Genomic DNA, 7,936 nt, shown 5'->3' on the forward strand with positions numbered 1-7,936 from the left:
GAGTAGATGGATTTTCTACCAATAAAGAACATCCTAATCAGCAAAGTAATCATTTTGACAAAATATTTTATTATCAATCATGTTTGTTGTCTCTAGTGAAAACCTACAGTATTTGGCTTGTGTTGGAAACATCCTTTCTAAACTGTTAATAATACAGATACAGAAAAAACAACTGTGATTATTATAATAATAAATATTAGCTGTGATTTGCTAGTGTTAGCTTGTTCTCCATACTGAGTATCAGTTGAAGCTGTTTCTGGTTTTGACATCTGACAATTTCTTGTAATACATCTAGAATTAGCAGGAACGTGGAGAGGTAGGACCCACATGCACAGCCAGACGCACTGGAGCAGAATGCAATGCAGCAGTCGAAACAGACTGGGGCACTGAGGCTGGAACCGACTGAGGAACTGTCGCTGATGCCTGCTGAAGTCTGGTGGTCCAAGCATCAGAGGAAGGCAGGAAGTCTGCAGTAACAGCCTGTAGATCAGTAGCAGGAATGAGCTGGGGATCTGTTGCAGAGCGATGCAGCGAAACAGAGGTAGGTGTAGCCGGTGAAAATCAGAACAAACTTGGGTTCAATATATAAAATCGTTTATTCCTTTACTTACAACTGACTATATAAAAATCATGACTTTGAGAGAAGCAGCAGCTGCAACTGCAGCCGCAGAGATAACACTAGAGGTCAGAATGAACCACTGTTGGGTCAACACCCGTCCACCCCAGGAGAACCAAAGGCAAACATTCTGCCTAGTAAAAGTGGAATCCTAGGACAAGTCAGTGTCTAATAGGAACAGGAAGACAGCAGAACTAAAAAACAGAAAGTGAAAGAATCTAAGCTCATTTGCTGTTTGCAGCTGCTGAATGCTAAAGTTAAGGAGCTTTTCTACCTTAATGCCTGGAAACCATAACGCTTTTTTTGAGATATTTTCTGTTGAATTTGTGTCACATGACCCAATAGGTGGAGCCACAAAGTAACACAGTGTCAAAGATCAGTCTGTGCTTGTAACCTTGTTTATTTTTGATCGACTGTGTGAAAATCCTCCTGGATTTCTCAGTTCAGCGACTTGCCAACAGTTTGGAGTATGTAGAGGACAGACGTTAAGAGACTAAAACAGGTAAAAACGTGCATTAGGTTGATTGACTACTCTCCCGTAGGTGTGAGTGTGTGTGTGAATGGTTGTCTGTGTGTTGGCCTGCGATGGGCTGGCAACCTGTCCAGGGTGTACCCCGCCTCTCACCCAAAGACAGCACACTCGCAACCCCGTGTGTGCTATGGGGGTGGAAGCGGTACATCACTTCAACTGCTGATTAGCTTTACTGTTAATTTGTGTCGTATGTTTCAGAAAAGTAGCAACAAAACCAAACTGCACTGGTCCAACCAGCTCACTGTGTTTAGGGCGGAGGGAATGTAGGTGTTGATTGAAGGTGGTGAAAATACCAGTTCTTCAACTGTAGCAGCTAGTTTCCCCAATGTGTGTTGTAACTTGAATCATTTATTCACAGAATTCCAGAGCAATATTGTCATCACCATCATTTTTTAACCTGGAACTACCAGCTTCAAATGCAATGTGACTCCAGGCTGGTTTGTAGGAAGGAAGTTGGCTGCTTATTTCAATTTTATATTAACCAAAGGAACACAATATGCCAATGGTTATAAAACATTACACATGCATATTTTTGTACATTTCAATTTTGTAGGCTGAGTTTGTGTTTATGAACTTCACCATTATGAGGCTACAGTTTCTTTATGGATCGGACCCTTGTACAACAAACAGTATTTTATTAAATATGTTTACAATACGTTACACGTGTTATGCATCTTGTCTTTTGTTAGCATTAGACTGTTTGTGCGAACGGTTTATGAACAGACTTCCTGCTGTGTTTTTGTACTCAGGTCGTTCGGTGTTAATCCTTCCACCTGCACAGAAATTAGTGTTTTATTTACTTTTCAGATTTGTGAACAGATGCCACTGAGAGAAACACGTGTTTCCGAGGTCTCTTGAACGTGTCTTTGCTGTCGTGAAGGAACTCGCAGTTTGGCTCTGATCCAAAAACAACCCAACCCAATATAACAACGGCGGTGAATGTCTGGGTAAATGTCAGGTCCGTCACTGTTAGAACTGCATGGCTGCCCACAAAGCCTTTTTGTCAAGGACGAGTTAGAACATGACCTGTAATAGAAAAGTTAACCGTTACACGATGCGAGTCAGAACAAAACTGCTGCTCTCCGTTTTAGAAGTGAAAGTAAAAAGCAGATAGTTTGTAACTGTGTTACTTTAAAACTGTTTTGGTGTTTTTTTTTCCGCAAGTTAATAAATTTTTTAACCAAATCTATGATCTTATCATTTGTCAAACATAACATAGAAGAACCTGGCAGCAGGCTCAAGAAAATATTGAATTTATTTATTTACTTTACTTTATTTACTTCCTGTTTTAATTGCAGATGCTTTTCTTCTGTGTCTGGAAGTTACAACTCAACGAGCCTCATCCCAAACCTCAGTGAGATGGTGTCTTCTGAACACTGTCAGTTTGCTGTTGAAGATGATTTTGAGGAGGAAATCTATGAAAACTACTGTCCTGTTTATTACAGTAAATAACATCTTAATATTTCCTTAACCTTTACTTTTACAGAAAAGAGTAGAGTTCTTCCAACAACATGCACATTGATTGTAGGATCTAGTAAACATCTGAAACCTCTGAGGCATTTTTGTTGCTGTTACACAAATTGTATAATGTCATCAGCTGAACAGAGACAGAATATTTGAAGCTGTTACTGGTAGTTTAACTCTGGTTAAGTAAGTAAACCAAAGGGAGCTGGCACCAGTAGAACTATCACCTTTCTGACAGATTCAGCTTCAAAACTAACTAAGTACTGAATAACTTGGTAAAAGTAGTACGCAAATGAATGTTACAGCTGTGTAAAGTCAATCTGTGGCTGGAAAGTTGATAACGTGGTTTTAGAAAGGTCAGAGTGTAGAAGAGTTCCAGTCGTTAGCACTTCTCAAAGTTTTAAAGAATACAGTTAAGCAGAATCCTTAGGGAGATGCCAGATAGTGTAATATAATATAATAATAGTATAATTAGAGTATATGTAATACCTCTTGGTATCAGATGAAGTTGATGTCAGCTCTGCATGATACTGCTATGTTACTGTAAGTGCATTTTAATGAATTATGTGTGGAAACATACATAGTCACACACTTGTGACTCACATGACACACCTGTCCTGTGAATACTGGCAGTTAAATGGCAGTAAACTGCCATTTAACTGCCAGTTAAACAAACCTCCTCTCCTTTCCTGATGGTATTTACTTTGTCTTCTTGACTTGACTCTGCTTGTGATGATCAGTTCAGTGTCTGAATTTTAACCAGTCTTCATTCATACAAACTCTGTTTTGTCCTCACAGATGATAGAGATGAACATCTTCAGTGGACAAACACTCAGTTGTGATAAAAATGAGTACTCGATTGAAAACAGGTGCTGCCCCATGTGTAATTCTGGTAAGATCCAGCTGAGGGTTAAAGGGACCTTTCACTGTAGTTACAGTCATTTATATCATGTTGATGATGTTGTCATGTTTTTTAAACAGGACAGAGGGTTAAAACAGTTTGTGCAGATTGAAGACCTACGTCCTGTTCTCCCTGTTTAAAAGGAACGTTCATGAATCATTCCACTGAACTCAAACAGTGTTTCCCGTGTGCAGACTGTGATCAAGGTAGATTTACATTTTTGTCTAACAGTCTTCAGTGCAACAAACAGATAATCTTCATGAATGTTTACATCTGTCATCATCATAACCTTATATAACAAAATATTCCACACCTAAATACAACATCATGAAACAATAACAGCTACTATGATGATGAAAGGTTTGTCGTAGCAGTTAAGACACAGCCTTTAGTTACTGAACTCCAACTCAAACTTTATCTGTCAAATCTTGTGCTTTGGTAAAAGTATTTGAGGAGCTGATAATTCAGGAAAATAACAGGGAAACAAGGGAGGAAGATTAGGCTCTGAAAAGGATGAAGAGTGGAGAGGCTGTTGGTCCTGATGACGTACCTGTGGACGTGTCTAGGGGAGACAGCAGTGGAGTTTTTAACTAGCTTGTTCAACAGGATTCTAGAGCATGAGAAGATGCCTGAGGAATGGAGGAGAAGCGTTTCGGTGTCCATCTTTAAGAACAAGGGTGACACGCAGAACTGCAGCAACCACAGAGGAATAAAGTTGATGAGCCACACAATGAAGCTCTGGGAAAGATTAGTGGAAGCCAGGCTTAGTAAGGAGAAACGGGTGAAGGTTTGCTCTGGAAAGAATAGGTATGAAAGTCAGTCATAAGTAGTAGTAGAAAGTAGTCGTAGTACAACAAGGTAAAACAGTGAGGCTACAGGGGGCTGAGGTGAAGAAGGTGCAGGAGTTCAAGTACTTGGGGTCAACAGTTCAGTGTGATGGAGAGTGTGGAAAAGAGGTGAAGAGGAGAGTGGAGCGGAGCGGGTGGAGGAACGTGTCAGGAGTGTTGTGTGACAGAAGAGTGTCAGCAAGACTCAAAGGAAAGCTGTTCAAGACAGTGTGTGTTTGGACATGTGCAGAGGAAGAAGAGAGAATATATTGGTGGAAGGATGTTGGAGAGGGAGCTGCCAGGCAACAGGGCAAGAGGACGACCAAGGAGGAGATATATGGATGTGATAACAGAGGTGATGAGGTTGGCTGGTATCAGTGTAGAAGATGCTCAGGATCGAGTGAGGTGGAAATGGGTGATTCGCTGTGGTGACCTCTGAGGGGAAAAACAAAAGGAAGAGAAGATTGTAAGCTGGTGGCTTTATTCTCCATGTGTTCATAAATTGATGAAACTGTAACATCCCTTTACTTTAATATGAGAAAAGATTAAAATTTTTGTTCTTTTCCAGATTAAATGTTTTTGATTTTTCTTACTTGTAATGTTCATGTGTTCACAGGTTCCGGGTTGAAAACAAAGATGTCATGCACGACAACATCAGACACAGTCTGTGAACCACTGGAGGGATTTTACTGTGTGGAGCCTTCAGATAACGGTTGTTATGCAGCAAAGAAACACAGACGCTGTGAACCAGGACAATACGTCAGTAAAAATGGTTGCTGTCTTTGAACGAGAACTGTTAAAATACATGTTCATCACAGTGTTGTGTTATCATCATTGTGGATTTATTAACAGATATTGTACATGTTGGTTTATTCTCCTGTGCTCTTTCTTCACTGGTACAGTCTTCCCTTTTTCTTTATAAAACAATTTGACCTGTTTGATCAGGAACAGCGTTCTCTGACACAGAGTGCTCTGACTGCTGCAATGGAACCTTCTCATCGTCATCATTTACTTCCTGTCGACCACACACACAGTAAGCCTCACATTAGACATGTTCACACATAGTCACAGCAGGAAGTTCATGAATCCTACAAATGTACAAAACCTCTGTCATTTCAGATGTGACAGAGAAAACCTTCAGCTGGTAAAAGCAGGAACAGCTTCAACTGATACTGAGTGTGGAGTACAGCCTGATACCAACGAATCACAGCTGACATCAATTATAACTTGTCACGATCTGGGTTTTGTTTTGTTTATTGTTTCCTGTTCAACGCAGTAGCTTCTGTTTTCACTTTGTGTAATACCTCCGGCTCCTGGTCATTGTGTTAGCTTCCGCTTTTATACTGAAAGGACTTCCTGTTTTATTTTGTATACTTCCTGTTTTATTTTGCATACTTCCTGTTTCTCTGTTCAGTCCCCGGATCACTCAGCACACCTGTTAACAGTTTACTAATCAACACCGGTATATAGCATTCACCCCTCACTAGAGATGTCGAAATCGAAGCTTCGTGAATCACTGAGCAACTATGACACAGTTGGTCTGAAATCGACACATTACTCGACACCATTTGACACAGTCACAACAGCGACATCTGCTGGTTGTGTGTGAGAACTGCATCAGAGCAGACTGACCATCAAACTCTCGCTGATACGTGGTTGTTCAGGATCACAGTCCATGTTTTATTGTCAAATAAAAGTTGTTTAATCAAAGGTGTGTAATTGTGTTTCTCTGTGGATAATAATATATCAGCAATACACATCAGCCTTGATGTGGTGAATATTTTTGATAGTCAGATGTTATTAGAGCTGTATTTGGTGCTTCTGACACTGTTTATTACCACATTGAGGAGACATGTTTTTTATTTAGGTAAATCAAAGACTTTTATTTTATTTTATTTTTCCACAGAACATGACTTTAATCACATTCTCACCACCTCTCCAGCTTTAGAGAGGAGCCGTTTGCACGGCACTGATGTCTGACTAATAAAGGTTGTAGTCTTTAATTACATTTTGAACTTGTCATAAATAAATTAGATATCCGTAATGTGAAAATTGTCGATCTTAAAGATCATCTATCATCTTATAGATCATCTCCGGTCCGCTGCCACGTTTATAAAGCTCTGAAATATTGAAACAACCAGTCAGTTCAAACTTCAGATAAGCCGCTCGGCAGTCACGTGACGTATCGACGCCTCTCGCTCTCATTGGTCACGTGATTCGGAACGCGCTCGAGTTTCTGCTTGACGACACTTCCGCTTCAAGAGATCGATGCTGAGTCGAGTGGGGGGTCTCGAGTTGGACATCTCTACCCCTCACAGACTCCAGTTGCCAGATTGTTGCGTGAGATCACCACTTTCCAGCGTTCAGTGTCGTATCTTGTCGTGTGCCGTGTATCCTGTTCTGACCTCGGATTCTGAGCCTGCCTAGTCCCTGTCTGCCTTGTCTGCTTGGATTTACCTGTTACTGCCGGTTGCCGAACTTGCCTGCCTGACCACGATTCTACGCCTGACGTTTGGTATTATACTCACCTCTTGTGTATGACTGTGCCTGTCCCTGACGCTGTCTCTGCCTGATCCTGCTTAGCCCGCTCTGATCTCCTGTGTATGACCCTGCCTGGATTTGACTCTGCATACTGGAATAAACTGTACTCTTCACATCGGAAACCTTGTATTGTGCTGTGCATGTGGGTCCTTCATCTGCCGTTCCTGACATAACTGGCATAGTTATTGTTTTAATTGCCATATCTGTAGCATTAGTAGCAGTTTACCATTTCAGATCTTTTCAACGGCAACCAGGTAAGATTTCAGACAACAAACATGACTGATGAAACCTTTTGCCAAATTATTACTTTGCTGAATACGGTGGGTTTTATTTTATTATTGGTAGGACATCCACCTGACACAGAAGAGCATATGTTATAAGCAGAGAGGACAGCAGGTAAAACATCAGTGTTTTGATCACATAGAGAGTGAGATGATGTGTAACACATTAACATTTAACTGATTCTATTTTAAGTTTATATTTTATGTGTATATTTATATGCATATTTTTCTTGTCAGGATGAGACGTCAGAAGACGAACAATACCCAGCAGTGAGTAATTTACGCTGCTGAGTTAATGTTCTACAGAATCCAGTTGTTACCAGTTGGATTCTAAAACATTGTCTTTGTAGGATAAAGATAAAACCTGCTAATTGAATGTACCATGTCATCTTTAGAACTACTGATCAGCTGGAGAAAGAAGAGGATTACTTCATTTAGTGAATTCACAATAATGTTAACATCAAAAACAGAACTGAAGAACAACGAAAGTACACAACAGTGTACAGAGGAGATACTGCATTTGTTTTAATGTATGATGAAATTTCTAAGAAGAAAAGAAGGATTTTATAGTTTGTACTGTATCATTATGAGTCTGTTAGTGAAGAAAATCACATAACGTTGGAACTAACTAACAGCAACACGCAACAGAGCTTCACAAATCTCAACTGTGTTAAGACAAGAAAGGAACAGAATCAAGAGACTTGTGCCTGAAGCATTTTTGATAACGATGCTTCTGTTCATACTTTGATGCTGCAGCAGAAACTGAGCTCAGCA

The 7,936-nt window shown here is 40.2% G+C and overlaps 2 long non-coding RNA genes across 3 annotated transcripts; both read left to right on the plus strand.

Annotated features, from left to right (window-relative positions):
• The first annotated feature begins 835 nt into the window (after positions 1-835).
• Positions 836-3,639, plus strand: LOC114859434 (uncharacterized). 2 transcript variants are annotated; one of them, XR_003786522.3, is made up of 5 exons: positions 836-1,118; positions 1,956-2,083; positions 2,447-2,592; positions 3,411-3,504; positions 3,594-3,639. It is a non-coding gene; the product is annotated as an uncharacterized LOC114859434 (long non-coding RNA). The 2 variants fall into 2 exon arrangements; XR_003786521.3 differs by lacking the exon at positions 836-1,118 and having other exon boundaries at positions 1,852-2,083.
• A 3,558-nt stretch (positions 3,640-7,197) lies between these two features.
• LOC129604354 (uncharacterized) lies at positions 7,198-7,639 on the plus strand. The gene is made up of 3 exons (XR_008695158.1): positions 7,198-7,277; positions 7,400-7,432; positions 7,558-7,639. It is a non-coding gene; the product is annotated as an uncharacterized LOC129604354 (long non-coding RNA).
• Positions 7,640-7,936: the final 297 nt, after the last annotated feature.

This window comes from Betta splendens, chromosome 7 (assembly GCF_900634795.4).
Source record: "Betta splendens chromosome 7, fBetSpl5.4, whole genome shotgun sequence".
NCBI classification, from domain to species: Eukaryota; Metazoa; Chordata; class Actinopteri; order Anabantiformes; family Osphronemidae; genus Betta; species Betta splendens.